The sequence below is a fragment of the Tyto alba genome, unplaced genomic scaffold (genome assembly GCF_018691265.1).
Source record: "Tyto alba isolate M040663 unplaced genomic scaffold, T.alba_DEE_v4.0 Super-Scaffold_3, whole genome shotgun sequence".
NCBI lineage: Eukaryota > Metazoa > Chordata > Aves > Strigiformes > Tytonidae > Tyto > Tyto alba.
Window position 1 is genome coordinate 9,345,397 of NW_024881304.1, and position 13,826 is coordinate 9,359,222.

The 13,826-nt window shown below is 44.8% G+C and overlaps 1 protein-coding gene across 3 annotated transcripts in view; it reads left to right on the top strand.

Annotated features, from left to right (window-relative positions):
* The first annotated feature begins 129 nt into the window (after positions 1-129).
* The window catches only part of SETD5 (SET domain containing 5), a 69,099-nt gene continuing 55,402 nt past the window's right edge, over positions 130-13,826 (top strand). The window contains exon 1 of one of the 3 annotated variants that reach the window (XR_006165980.1): positions 130-326. The gene's annotated coding sequence lies outside the window, so the exon portion shown is untranslated. The remainder of the gene's footprint in view (positions 327-13,826) is intronic. The other 2 variants (XM_042799702.1, XM_042799703.1) reach the window with 2 other exon arrangements.

The window sequence follows — 13,826 nt, forward strand, 5'->3', positions numbered from 1 at the left end:
CGGCTCCCAATGAGGCGGGGCCGGGACGGTGAGGCCACCAATGGCGGGCGGGGCGGCGGGCGTCCCGGCGGGGCGGGGTGTAGCGCAGTGGCAGCCAACGGGGAGCGCGGGTGGGCGTGTTCGGGGCGCCCCTGGCGCCGGCGCCGGGGATCCCCGTGCGCCCAGTGCCGTTTCCGCCCGGCCTGGGGAGAAGCCGCCGCTACTGGTGCCAGGGGGAGGGGCCGGACCTGCCGCCCGGGGCTCGCTCCCGCCAGCTGCCCAGGAGACGCCGTGGCTCTGAGCCGGGCCTAGTGCCGCTGCAGGGGCCCGGGGAACGGGCCGGCCAGGTAGGCGCGGGCGGGGACCGGCGGCGGAGCTGGCGGGAGGGAATGCCGGGGTGGGAGAACGGGCGGGCGGCTGTGGGATCTCCCGGTGCGGGCCGCGGCCCGGCGCACCGCCCTACCCTGCGTCGGGGGCCCGGGCGTCGGGGCCCCGCCTCGGCGCTGGGGCAGCGACCCCAGAGGCCCGACCTGGACCGGGGCGGGGGAGGGGGGGCAGGCCAGGCCGGGCCCGGCCCGGCGGACCATCATGGCGGTGCCGGCGGTGCGCTCCCGCCCGCGGCGGCCGAGCTCGGAGCGGTGCTGCCAGGCCGGTGCGGGGCCGGGCCCGGCCGCGGGGCTTTGTCGGTGGAGGCGAGCGCTGGGGAAGCCCCGCTGCAGGCTCGCCTGCAGCGCTCCCCCTATTTTTTTTTTTTCCCCCCTTGTTATCCCGGGGGGGGGGGGGGGTGTCTCGGGGGTCGTCGTCCGTCTCGGGGCAGCCTCCTCTGGGCCGCCGCTGCCTGCCCCTGCCTCCGTTGCCTGCCCCAAGCCGCCGGCCCCCCCCCGGGCCTCGGGGGAGGCGGTGTTTGACCTGCATTTTCTGCTTTCTCATGGTGCCCGTGCGGCGTCTTCCCCGCCGTAGCCCCCCGCTCCCGACCCGCCCGGCGCCGGGGGCTGCAGCGCGGATTCTCCTGCATTTCCTCGCCAGTCACGCGTAGCCGCCGCGGGGTGGGTTCCCGGCTGCTCCGCCCGGCCCCGCTCCGACCCCCGCCGCTTTCTCACCGACGGCACCGGCAAGGTCACTGTCGCCTGGCGGCTCGTCCTTGGGTGCCGGTGACCGGAGTTCACCGCCGGGTCGGGTGGGGAAGGCGGCGGCGAGCAGCGTCTCACCGGCCCCGAAGGGAGGGAAGGAGGCGAGGTGCGAGGCCGCGTGTGACCCTGGGGAAGCGGGGAAAGGGGTGTAGCGGTGGCGGGGGGGGGGGGGGTCACAGCCACTTCCCGGCCCTGTCCCCACGCTCTTCTGCCAGAAACTAAGATCCCCCCCCGGGTGGGCTTTTTTGGGTGTGGGGGAGTGTCTGCGGAGGACACGGGGTGCTGCAGGGCTGCGGTGGCTGCTGTGGGCTCTGGCCATGATGTAATGGGAGCAGGGAGGGTCTGGCCGGGCCAGGGCGAGGGGGCCAGCACCTTCCCTTGTGCCAAAGGGGTTGTAGGGTCTCGAAGAACTTGCTGTTGCTGTCCAATGGTGTGCCAGTGCATCGTGGATTTCAGATGGTTCCTCCCCACCCTGACTGGGTTTTACTGCCAGAACCTAAACCCAGAAAAAGAATTTTCTATTCCTTCATTAGAAATAGGAGATTCCCCTTTTCGCTTGGATATGAAATACTAGGATTTTTTTTTTTTTTTTCCATGTGGTTGACCCAGGAAGTCATCTTGTCGCCAGCCTTCTGGGTTTTTTTTGCTGTAGAGGTGCAGGGAGGAGGGTGTTGCTTTGCTCTGGATCCTGTGGGTAAGCGTTGAAGGCTGTGACAGCAGCTGCTGTTGGCTCTGGAGCTCTGGTTGCTATGAGAGAAGCTTCAGTAGACTTGGCTGCTATCTCCAGGGAAGGACAGCAGAGCAGCCTCCATTAGTGTGGTGGTGGAGAGATGGCTGGCTCATGTTCAGCTAAGGGCTCTACTTTTCGGACTGTTTCCACAGGTCCAAAGCAGAAGTGGGGTTATGTTTTGGTCCAGTGGGACAAAAACCTACAAGGTGGGTTTCATCACTATTAATGGTATTGCATTAAAGTGTGGGCTGGAAACACTGAGTTACCCTTTCCAGATATTTTGGTCCGTGTGAAAAGTAGGACAGCGAGAATTGATATGATCTTCCTGTTAAGTGAAGGCTGCAGTCGTGCCTCTTTTGAACTCCAGTCTCCTTTCCAGCCAGTAACAGAGCCAGATGCTTTTCTTATTGTTTGTATGTCTCCTTCCTCCCCTTCCATCGCCTGGGCCCCACTTGCCTTATTGACTGGAATTTCTGCTGTGTGCAGTGGGTGTGTGCAGCAGACACCAGCCTGCTAGTGCTGAGGAGGGATTTTTCCGTTCACAGACCAGGGAACAGTCAAAATAAAGGCCCGGTTCAACTTTGGGACTGGAAACAGAAAGTGGGGAGAGGAGTTTCCCTCTGCTGCAGAGTAAAATTTATCCTCTGTGCTCGTTATGAGGTTGTATGTCAAAATGAGTAGAAAATGCTGTTCTGCTGTGGAATAGGAAGGTGAAACTCCTGTGAATAATGGGGAAGATTCTTCTCTTTCAGTTGACTCAAATGCCTGATGAAGGAACAGTTTGCAGGAGGCCATTTTTGACGTGACTATGTATTGTGGAATCTGCCAGCTTCTATCCACACTCTGTCTACTTGACTGCAATAGCTTCCTTTTTTTTTTTTTGGAAAAAAAAAAAAAAAGAATGAGTGCTTTATCTGCTTAACTAACCATTTGGTACTGGCCTCTCTCTGTATGATATTGTGTTGTCAAGTTGGAGCTATCAGCATATTCCAGTGCATTTGTTAAAGATGAAACTGTTAGTTGAGGTATGCAGTATGGGAAATTGGAATATATTAGCATTAGAAAACAACTGCCATCTTTGTAAGCTAACACCTATAATGGGGAGCCCCTTGCCCTGGCCTGAGTTACCAAGCTCAGAATTACTATGAGCTTGAAGCAGAAATTCCTGGACCAGGATAATGTGAGAGAGATTAAAATATGCCCTTAAATCCGCTTGACTGGTAGCAGTCGTGGTAGATGCCAAACTCTGGAGTAGGTTTTTATATTTGAGGGTCTGTAGCACCCAAATTGTTTCACAAAGTGGGGTGTGCAACTTCTAATCCACCTAAAATGCATCCCTTGCTGGGGCTGAATGTGGTATCTGCTGCTTAGCGTGGAGTGACGTGACCACAGTAATGAACTTGGGATTTTCTGAGTATGAAAACTAGCTCCTTGGTTTAATAAAATACAGCAAGTGATCTTCGTGGCCCCTTAGTCTCTGTTTACAGTCTCTCTGTATGTTTTAATGGGGAATTAGTCTGCTGCCTCGCATCCTGTTGAAGAACTGGCACCACTTTGACAAGGCCTTGGCCTTTCCTTTTACTGTTATATCCCGAGTGACCTGAAAGTAATATTCCTTAGCTAATGTCTGAGATTTCCCCACCCCAAGGTGGGGTGGGGAAATCCCATGTGCATTTAAAATCCCTTTTTAGAAAAAGGATTTGGTTACAGCCAGAATTTACTTTGAAGAGTAATAGGTTGAAGTTGGAAAAACTCATAGGAAAGAGATGGCATTGAACTGGCATCTCAGAACATTCAAAAGTTTATGCTCTTTCTTGGGGGAGAGGAGGGGAGGGGATGGGGATGGGACGGGACACAACAGGACAGACGGACAACCAACAGCCATTGATTTAAATTTTCCAAATGTTTCCTGAAGTAAAAAAAAAGGATATTTAATTCAAACTTCCAGGTGTGAAGCATGCAAGGAGAACTAAATGTGTGATATCCCAGCCATGTAATTTATTAGTTTGACTGGTCTATTCTTTCTCCCATTTTGGATGATCTGACTTTTACAAACTTGTTTTGAATGATGTGATGAGATAAGAATGTTTCTATCTATTCTGGCAATAGTAAAACAAACATAATGACTGTTCAGAGGGTTGAAAATTCAAAAATCATTGTTCTCATGGCAATATCACTGTATTACAGAAGCATATTTGTGTTCTTACTCTGGTGCTGCGTGTGCATGTAACCGAAATCTTATGTTATGTGCAGTATATAAGAAAGGTTGCAATAGGTAAAGGTTTTTTTATGTATCCAAGATGTAGTAGCAGTAACTCAGTCAGAAGTCTTAAATGTATACTTAAATGTATAGCATGTGAGATACTAAGTTTCAGTTGCCCCTATGAAACTTAAGCTGATATTTGATTTTAAAATAAAGACTATGTTGCATTTTACTTGTCTATTTAGTTTTCTTTTTTCTTTCAAATTAAAAGAAAAATAGCTATGGATGTTAAAGCTGTTACAGATTCTACAGCCAGTCTTTGGCTTCCATGGCTGACTTGTGGCAAGAGATAGCGCACAGTAAGTTTGCACTTACATTGTTAGACACAGTTTTGTATAAATCTGGCTTAGCCTAAACCTTTTGGCTATTTTGATCATGGAAAAAGCCCCAGACAGTAATGCAACAAGAGTTCAACATCTTAAAACTATGGGAGCTGAGAATTTTTTTCCACTTTTTCTCTCTTCTTAATTCCTTATTGCAGTTGCTGGGGGTTTCTTGGTTTTGTTGTGTTTATTTTTTTTTTTTTTTTTCTCCACAGGATTTGCTATTTTGGTGGCAGTTTTCCAGTATTCCTGTAGCAAATCAGCCGAGCGGTGGCCCCTGTCCCTGCTGAGCAGGGAGAATGTGCAGCGCTCCTGGCCTCCCTGCTGAGCTCATGCAGGGGTGGGACTTGCTAAGCTGCCGAAATCTCAGCTAATGCCCACTGAGCATGCTGAGAAACAGTTTTTCAACTGCTCCTAGCTTAAATTTTTTTTTCTTCTATAATTAGCAAAGATGCTCTTTGTCTCAGTGGATGATCTATGCGACAAATCAGGAGATTCTTGTTCATCCCCCTTCCCCCTTGCCCAAGCTAGTGGTGAAGTATTATTTTCCTGTAACAAAAATAGCTAAAGGGATTTTTCCCTCACTTCAACTGATGAGTCTGAACTTGAAAAGCTGTAGCCCAAAAGAAGAAGTCTGCAGTGAATAATAGCCTTAATGCTAGTTTTTGTCGCCACAAGCCCTATAGGAGTGTCAATATTGTTGTTTAAATTGTAAATCTGCAACTTTCTGATCCTAAAACCTAATTTAAATGCTTAAACAGTAGAACAAACAAATTATATTTTTAAATAATAAATTTGAGAAAGAAAAACTTTCTTGGTGAGTTTTATTTTCCTCCAGCCAAACACACACAAAACCCAATTATTTTAATGAGCAATATGGGAAATATTCAGAAAAGTGTACTGATGTGCTCAGACTTCAAGGTGGAAAAATGTGGGAGGACTTGTCAGCAGTTTGAGTGGCAAGCTTTTAGTGAGCAGAAGTAATTTATTTTGTGGTCAGGAATCTAATAGTCCCACATTCACCAAACATGAAAGAAAAAAGGGGGAACAGAGGGAGAGCAACACGAAAGAGTGGTGTTGAGAAACAGTCAGGAATTTGGCTTTTAGAGTGAAGTTTAGAAGTGATCTGTTGTTTATGCTAAAGTTTAATCCTTATAAACTTGATAACGTAGACAGGTCTTGCATTCCTCCCCGAGGGTCACGGAAGGGCTAAGTTTAGCAAAGAGGAGGTATCCCAAGCAGTCAGATCTATGCAGTTTTCAAGGCAGCAAATTTTTTTTGCTTATTCATCGTGTTTTAAATGAGCTTAGTTATTTTTTCACTCACAAGCAGCCTTTTGAGACACAATGTGAGTTTTAAAACCAAAATGCTTAAGCCCTAAAACATTTCAAAGTAATTTCAGAGTAGAAAGGTCACAGTGCTTTTGATGTGTTCATATTTAGAGTGTGACTACAATTGCAATCATACACATTGACAAGAAGGTATTGTCTGGATTTGGTAGCTGCTCATTTAGTGACTCAGGCTTATTCCTGTTGTCCTTATGGAGCTCATACCAGGGTTTTCTTCTGCAGCCTTGCTGATTTACAGGACAAAACTTTTTCAGTGACTGTGCCAGCAGCCCAGAAAACAGTTTAAAGTTCTGATAGTGGGAAGAATCCTCTTGACTTTGAAGTGAGCAGTTTGAAATGCAAGTTGTTGATAGGGAAGGAGTGTGAGACCCAGGCATCAAACTTTTTAACAGAACTATGCCTGCTGATGGTGATTCAGTAAAAGAAAAGAAAAAAAAAATCAGCATGCAGCTTGGAGTTTTAGTTTGTTGGTGTCAGATAATGCTCTCTCTTGTCTTTGAATAGACTTTGAATCATGAAAATAAGTGGCCAGAGGATTTTGTTGTATGGAAATATTTGGATAAGGAAGCCCATGTGAGACAGTGTTGCCCAGACTGGAGGCGGGAAAGATGCAGCTTGCTTCTGGGAGCAGAATATGGGAGCTGCAGAGATGATAGTTTGTAGGAGAATGGGACCAGGAAAACAGACTTCTCATTGCAGCTCCAAGTAGTGCAGAGAATAGGAGCAGAGGGGTGTTTTTCTGTGTGGCCCTGTTTAACAGCTCTGCCTCTGCCCAAATTACATCTTTCTGGCAGTGCTCTCAGTCACTCTCTAGGACTGGTACCCCTTCAGAATGCCAGTGTGGAAGCTGCTCCCAGTGAATAATTCTGAGATGTTTTTATTGGAGAGAGTGAGGAGGTGAGAATGTATCTGTGCTTGTAGACAGGAAGGAAATACACTAGGAAAAGTTTGAGAACCAGTGATTTAGGAAACTGCAGTGCCCTGGGGGTTCAGTGTGGAGCCCTTAAAATAGTTAGCATGTCTCAACCTGAGCTGCAGTATCAATTTATAGATACTTGGAAGAATATGTGAGCCTTTTGCATTCATGTGGCCTTTAACTAAAGACACTAAAACAAATTATTTCCTGTGTTTTGGTGGCATTAGGTTGGAATAACTTATAATCATGCTGCAAGAATGCTTTCAGCAATGTGGCTGTAGATTAACTTTTGCCACAGCAAAGATCTGGAAGCTTCCTGTATAAATACAGTTAAAGTGAACCTTTGAAGAAAAGAGGACTGCTTGATCAAGTTAAGTAGGCTGTGCTCAGCTGTAAAGGACACTGGCTTTCTGATGCAAAGTCCTGTTGCAGTTTCATGAATTGCAAGGATGTTGGGGTTCAAGATGGCCTGGAGGTTAGTAGGGAACAAGGATACTTGTAGGGTGAAAGTCGGATTCTGAGCTTGCCACAAACTTGCTTTGTTGTGTAGTTCTAATATCCACCTCAGAGTTTGCTCGTATGTGGAAATTTGTGTGTTAGATTGGAATGAGTGTTTGTGATGCACTGTATATTCTTTGCACTACTCTGTGCAGGTTTTTAGTATGCACTAGTGATAGGGTTCCATGGCACTTCAAGCTGACCCGACGTGCTGCTACCGCTGCAGTCTTGCTCTCCTTCCCACTTTTGGCTCTATTCTGGCACATGACTGCCCCAGTAGTGAACTGTTCAGGAAGGCTACCATGACGAAAACAAGTGCATTTCATTTTTGGAAGTGAGAGGTTTCTGCTGGCTTCTGCCTGAACTGCTTAACTGCCGGGTCAGGTTAGCACCAGTGCAGGAAGGGATGGGGAGGCTGCGCTGAAGCTGTGCCAACTGAAGTCAGCTTGAAACTATTGCAGAACTGCACCCTGTGAGTGAGGTTACTCCGGGTGAAGTTACATGAGACAGCTGAGTACATCCAACAGCTCTGCTGCTGAATGGGGGAAGTTTTGCTCCCCCTTCCTCTCCCACCCAATGGGGAGTTCTGCCTTTTCTGTTTGCCAGCTCTGGTTCTTGCTGGATCCCTTTTCTGAACTCCTTCAGCTTGCTAACCCAGCAGAAAGCTATGTTGGGGTTATTCTATGTTTTGGTTTTTGCTGGATTATTTTTTTGCCAAGATAGTGAACTGAATTGGCTCACCAAGAGATTTGACAAGCGTCCAGAGCCCTCACAAAATAAATAGGGGAGAGCATATGGGTGGAAGTGCAGAGGATGTGGTGGGGACCGGAGAAGGGGAGCGGGGTCTCTGCCTTTCAGTGGCTGCACACAGTGTGGCCAGCTCAGCCTGTCCCCTGTCACTTCACACTCCTTTTAAAGGAGAGTGATCACAATGCAGTGGATGGTAGCTCTGTGAAACACTGCATTTGTGCTCTTGCTCGCTGTGCATGGAGAACTTTTTCTAGACGAACATAGAGTTTTCTTCTTGAAAATTGGCAGTGTAGTCTTTCCTTTGTCTGCTCTTGTTTTCTTGGGAAGCTGGTCAGATGTGAGTTTTAATGTAGGCTTGATCTGTAATGGTGGAATGGTGTTATAAGCTACACATGGTGCTTGACTGTTTCAAACCAGAAAATTCCTGTCAATATATTTTTGCAGAAAGTAAATACATCAGAGAGCCACAGTAATGTCTCATTTCGGAAGATGACAAAATGTTAATTGGTATACAATTACTACAAATCTCTGTAAATAAATGTACCACACAATATTCCTTATCCTTTTTTTTTTTAACCTGGTAATTAGAAAGTCTTTGTTTTACATTTACTTGCCAGTCATTATGACTTGTGAGATATCCAGGCATGCAGAAAATAATGGATTACTGAGGATACATTGTCAATCAAATTATTAAAAATATATTAATAAAAAAAAACATAACATGAATTCCATCTAGCTTTGCTGAATGCATCTAGAGACATGAGTGCGACAGGAACAGTGCAAAATTTTAATTCAGCCAAGGCCAGTTGCAGCAGAAACTTGAACTCTATTTCTTTAATATGGAAAACTTGGTTATAGCAGCATATATTTGAAATAGAGCAATTGTATGTGTACTGCAAATCCCAGCGTGTGCTGTTCCGTCTGCTCACTGTGTGTTGAGGCTTTTAGTTTCATACCTAGTGAGACTATTTGGTCTGGTAGAACTTGAGACAGCATTTCGGCGATTTGAGTTTGAATAAAGTTATTTAAATGTTAGCATGTCATGACATCTTCAAATGCATATTGCTGTGCAGGAAATTCATGTTGGATGTGAGCAGTATGTCTGATAAGCAAGAAATCTCATCTGTTGTGAAGGTAATCTTTCATTTAATAAAAATCTTCACCAATGGCCCCTAATCAAATGCGTTGCAATAAAGAAACTAGGCAAATTATGTTTGCTGTGTTATGCTTCATGGCTGATAACAGTTATTCTAACTTTGCAGTGTGGTAGCTGAGTACCCAGGTGAGCAGCAGGGAGACATGCTTAGGTAGAGTTCCTGTGTACTTCATCTGAATGGTTGTGTCCACAGATAAGTATCCAGGGTTGGGACACGTCCTTTAGCTGACAGTGGCCAGGTGGAAGGTTTTACTAAGTAATAGACGTTGTATTTTGGGATATGCCATCCCAAACCTTTAGGTTTCTTTAGGTAAGTGTCTTGTCAGTAGGAAGATCTCTACTAAGATTAAAACTACAGCTTGTGAGATATGTAAAGGAAATACCTTAATGCTGCCCAGTGATGGTCCTCTTTGGAGAGGTGGTCCTTGGGTGTTCTGTCTGAGGTGGGAGGCACCTGGATGCCAAAGTCCCAAGCTGATGGCACCCTTTACACACCTATGGAAATCGCTGTTAGTGCCGCTAGAAGAGCGGTGCTTGTTACTTTTCCAGCTTAGCTCCTGAAACACTTGGTGCACGGTGTGGGTCAGTCAGAGAAATTCCAGAAGCCAAGCACAGAAGTGCTTGTACCTGGCAGTTCAGGTCCACTGTTTGATGAATTCTCTTTTGCTACAGTGGGTTTAAAGTATCCTTTAGGAAAAGTTCAGATACAGAATTTGTAAGAAGATGAAAAATTCACAAACTGGGAACAGACTTTCCCCACAAGCTGCCTGAGAATGTGAGAGTGAAATTAATGTGTCACAGTTCCTATTCCCTACTCCAGTTTTTCTAAGTCTTACATACATAGACAGAGGTAATAAATTAATAAGGAATAAAGTGCTAGTATATTCTAAAAGTAACACTGTCCATTGAAACCTGCAGTCATTAGTTAGGCCTGTCCTGGGTGCAGCTTGAAACTGTCAGCTTGAAACTAGTCAGCAGAAATTCATTGAATTGCACGTAGAGAAGAGGACCTTGAAAGAGCAGGGAGAATGAAGTGGCATGTCCAAATGCTGATATACCTTCTCTGTATTTTTCAGAACTGTATGCAAATCTAACTAGAATCGTTTTGGTGAAATCCTCTGACTGAAAATTTCTTCTCTTTTTAAAAACTATTTCACACAGCAGAGATGGATTGGGGTGACTTAGGAGCAGGCTGTTCTTGCAAGCAAAGTTTGTTGCTTTCTGTTGTTCTTCCAGTGTCAGAGTTTAAGGCATCGCTACCTTTTCTAAGCGATAGTGAAGTAGGCTGTTCCCATGAGAGTCACTGTGTTGGGGTAACATTTGCAAGTAATTCTGAAATTCTCAGTTTTACATGAAGAGAAGGTTGTGAGAGAGAAAATAAATGGCCTTGACACTTATTTGAAAAATGATGGAAACTTTTCAGCATTTTGTAAAACAAAACTACCAAAGTTGTTAAGAAAGATGGTTGTTACTGAAATGGTATGTGGGTTTAAAATGTGAAAATTCATCCTGAACAATGGGACTTGCTGTGAAGCTCTGTTAGTATTGAGAAGGTGTAATTTAGCTTAGGTTAAAATCTCTCCAGTTAAACTGATAATCCCCACTTTTTGGGAGGCTGCTGCTTCTCACCTGGGATGCGTGTGCGGGTCCTTAGCCTGTACTGACCATGAATGAAACAAATGAAATGGCGACAGTGATTTAATTTTTTTTAGGTGTTTTTTTCCACACAAAAGTTCAAGATGCATTTCTGCCAGGGCAGTTTGTCCCCACTCCTGTTCTGGTTAGATCTGTTAATTTAGCTCTAGCTTTCATGTGTAGAAACACCATGTGTGACATCTGAGGAATAGTGTACTAATTTTACTGATAGGAAAATTAAGGAGGAAAAAAAAAAAAGTACTTAGCTGGCATAGAACATTTTATAGGCAGTGTGGAGGTAAAGCATGGATTTTTTTGACTCCTGGTCTAGTGGTGCAGATTGCTTCTCTTGGTCTTTTTTAGATAGCCATTTCACCCCTGCCAGCCCTCACTTCTGCCCACATGTCCACGTTCTGTAGTGCTGTGTTGCTTCTGTATATGCCTTTGGGTTTTTTCAGTAAAGTAGTCAGTGGTTTTAATACTGATGTTAATAGGCATGGTGGGGAGTACATTAGGTAGTGGATACAGGTGAAAAAAATATGTATGAGTTGGTGATGGGAAACCATGGTAGTATGAGCCAGGGTATTTTTCCTGCTTGTTTTCACTAGCTTTGTAAAGCTACAAGATAGTTTGGGTTAAGAACAATGTTGCTACTGATTTGTAGCCATCAGGACTGATAAACTGTGTGAAGGGACCTTCAGAGTTTAGGTGCTTAGTGCACACAAAATCTATCTACATTATTCAGGAAGATAATTCCTGTCTGTGCTGTTTTCCTTCTGTGTTGAGATCATTCTCCTATCCAACTGTTATCCAGCTAAGGTCTTGATAGTTCTCAGTTTTTCCATAATGACAAAATCAAATTAGCCCTACAGTGACTGGTGCATGTGAAATTCCTCATGGTTAAAGCACATTGCCCTGAATATTTTCTGGCTATTTTTTTCCTGGGAGAATTGAGAATCTTCGATTTGAAAGGGAAAGGAGAAAATATGTAGATTAGGAAATGCTGCTGTTTAAGGTACAGGGAGGAGTGCATAGCTTGCTTCTGGAACATAATCTGTCCAGCTGTGACTTAGTCATCTTCAGTCTTATATAAAATGCATCCAATCTAAATAGTTGAGCATCTCCCTCCTGAATGCGACAAACCAGCATCTTTTATGCTTATGTGAAACTGTAACAGGCGCGAGCCATCTTCTTAGGAGTGCCTTCATACTTGTGAACCTGCAGCATCCATCATGCTGTCAAGCCTCATTTACTCATGCGATGGGATTTTTTTTTTTATTCCACATTTTTTCCAAGTTTAAAGAGGTTCCTTGCTGTTGGCAAGGAATACAGCACTGATAATTCCAGACAGGAGAGCAGAGAACGTAACGTGAGAACAAGAGTGACTCTCCCAAGTCAGACTGAAGGTTTTGTTCATCTCTGACAGGGCCAAAAATTTATGTTTAGGGAAGAATGTAAGGTGAGAGGATCATAGGATCTTGTCTAACATCTCTAATTTCAGTGTGGTGGTTCATGCTGTTACATTAAATCCATCCCTGATTAGTCACTTTGATTTCACATAGCTATTCTTTAAGGAAAGGGGGGGGGGTAACTTGACTACTATGGCATGCTTTTGTGTGGATAAATATATGTCCATGTTAGTCCTTTGTTTATATAATTATGGGGTTTTTGGAGAGGCGGGGGAAATTCTTGTTAGTGACTGAAGCAAGAACTAGTAAGCTTTGTAGGAACTGGTCTGTGAGGGTTGAGATACTCTGTGCTAGTTAAGGGATAATGGACATCCTTATTTAGGTAGTCAAGGAAACAGATGCTGTGAGTGTGTTGTTAGATAAATGTATAGGCAAAGATAGGTGCTGATAAGTCTTACCACTGTGGACATGGAAGATAACATATAAAATTATTTCAGTACATTTGCTACTAATACATGTTTCATGAAACTGGGGGAGCTAACATCTTAAGTCACCTATAGAAGCTGTGGAAGAATGGTCTCCTTTGGAGGGGTGGTTAGAGCTGGAGCTTCACTTTGGTAGTTTGAAGCATTCTTCAAAGGCTTCTGAGAAAGTATTTGATGTAGTTTAAGTTTTAAAAAAAAGTTTTACACTTTCTTCATAAGAACTACAGATGTACTGTGCTCACTGTGAAGACTTAATGACTTGGGCTGATGCTGCCTGGGGACCTCTAGGCTGCAGTCTGTTGAATGATTTTAAATTCCCTCCAGAGAATTATGGTAAATCCATATGCTATTTTTTAGGCTGTGCTTGACAAACATGGTCTAGCTCGTTTGTAAGCTGCGATGCCAAGTGTAGAAATGACTAGGTGAGATTTTTCCAGTCTTGTTAGGTGGAAAGTCAGATCATCAGAGGTTATTTTTGGCCTTAAAATACATAGTTACGCAAACACTTAGTGGCCCTGGAGAAGAAATGAGCAATGCCCTGAGCAACGTGATCCAAGTTGGCCCTGCTTTGGGGAGAGGAGGGGGTTTCAGCCAGTTAACCTTCAGTGGTTCCTTCCAACCTGGATTGTTCTGTGGAAGTTGGATGGGCTGTAGGAGGTGTGGGGAGGCCATGCCTGTTTTAGGTGGAGAGGGCAAGAGTTAGGAGGAAGAAGGCAGAGTACACTGACACTAGGAATGATTGTGCTGAAGAAATTGCATTAACAGTGGAGGTCTAAAATATCTGGGATTGTAACTTAGAAGGGACACACCTAGCTTTATAGAAGGTTGAGATGAAATCAGCTTTTAATTTACTGCTCTTTGGAATCTTCTTATCTGGATAGCATAAAATGTTTGATAAAGCTTCTGTCAGAGAGACACTAGTGGGATAATAAAGTATGTTTAGGGAGCTCTGAATTGGTTTGCCATGTTTTAACAGAAGGTATGAATCCATCCAGTTGCAGGGCAATGCATCTGTTAGCAAAACTGCAAACCCACCTATAAATTGTGAAACAGCGTTTTGGAAGGCAGCTCAAAGAGCTTTAAGGTCTTTACAGCTAGTTGCCTCTACATGATACTTGGGCCAGTATTTTATTTAAAAGGGTTAATGTGATTCCTGGGCATATTGAGGAGAAAAAAAAAAAAAAAGTGGGGGAAAGGAATGTG